Consider the following 593-nt stretch of genomic DNA (forward strand, 5'->3'; position numbering starts at 1 on the left):
AGTATACATGAATTCATTAAATAATATTTAGCTCTTATACTGTGCTTTTCATCTGTAGATCTCAAATCGCTTTACAAAATGGATAAATATCTTTGTTCCCATTTTACAAGTAGAGAAATGGAGGCACAGAGCATTGCTGTGACTTCCCCCAAGATCACACATTATGTCAGTGGTAGTGCTGGGAACTATGTCTCCAGTCTAGTGCCATATTCATTACATCATACTGCCTCCCCTCAAAATCCAGTGAGGGTTCCGTATTCTCCCCACCCCCAAGATATGACATCACAAACACAGAGCCTTAGAAATATGAGTGGTATGTTCAATCCTTTTGTGTCTGGATAGACATATGAAGTATCTTGTGCATTTATATGGCTGGTGTTCTGGAAAAAAGAGCCAGGGGTTCTAAGGGTTACTTCTGATCAGACAAAAACAAAGAGCAACAACAGAAGGCTGGTTCTGTGCTTAAGCAATACATGAATGTGTCACTACATCACTTGAAAACCAATATAACACAAGCTACATTTTAAGGAGTCATTTCTGTCTTCCAACATTTAACATGAAATGAGAAAAAAAGTGAGCTATTAAGCATAAGG

The sequence above is a fragment of the Emydura macquarii genome, unplaced genomic scaffold, assembly GCF_026122565.2.
Source record: "Emydura macquarii macquarii isolate MOO-44397 ecotype Brisbane River unplaced genomic scaffold, CSIRO-AGI_Emac_v2 contig_1348, whole genome shotgun sequence".
In the NCBI taxonomy this organism is placed as follows: Eukaryota; Metazoa; Chordata; order Testudines; family Chelidae; genus Emydura; species Emydura macquarii.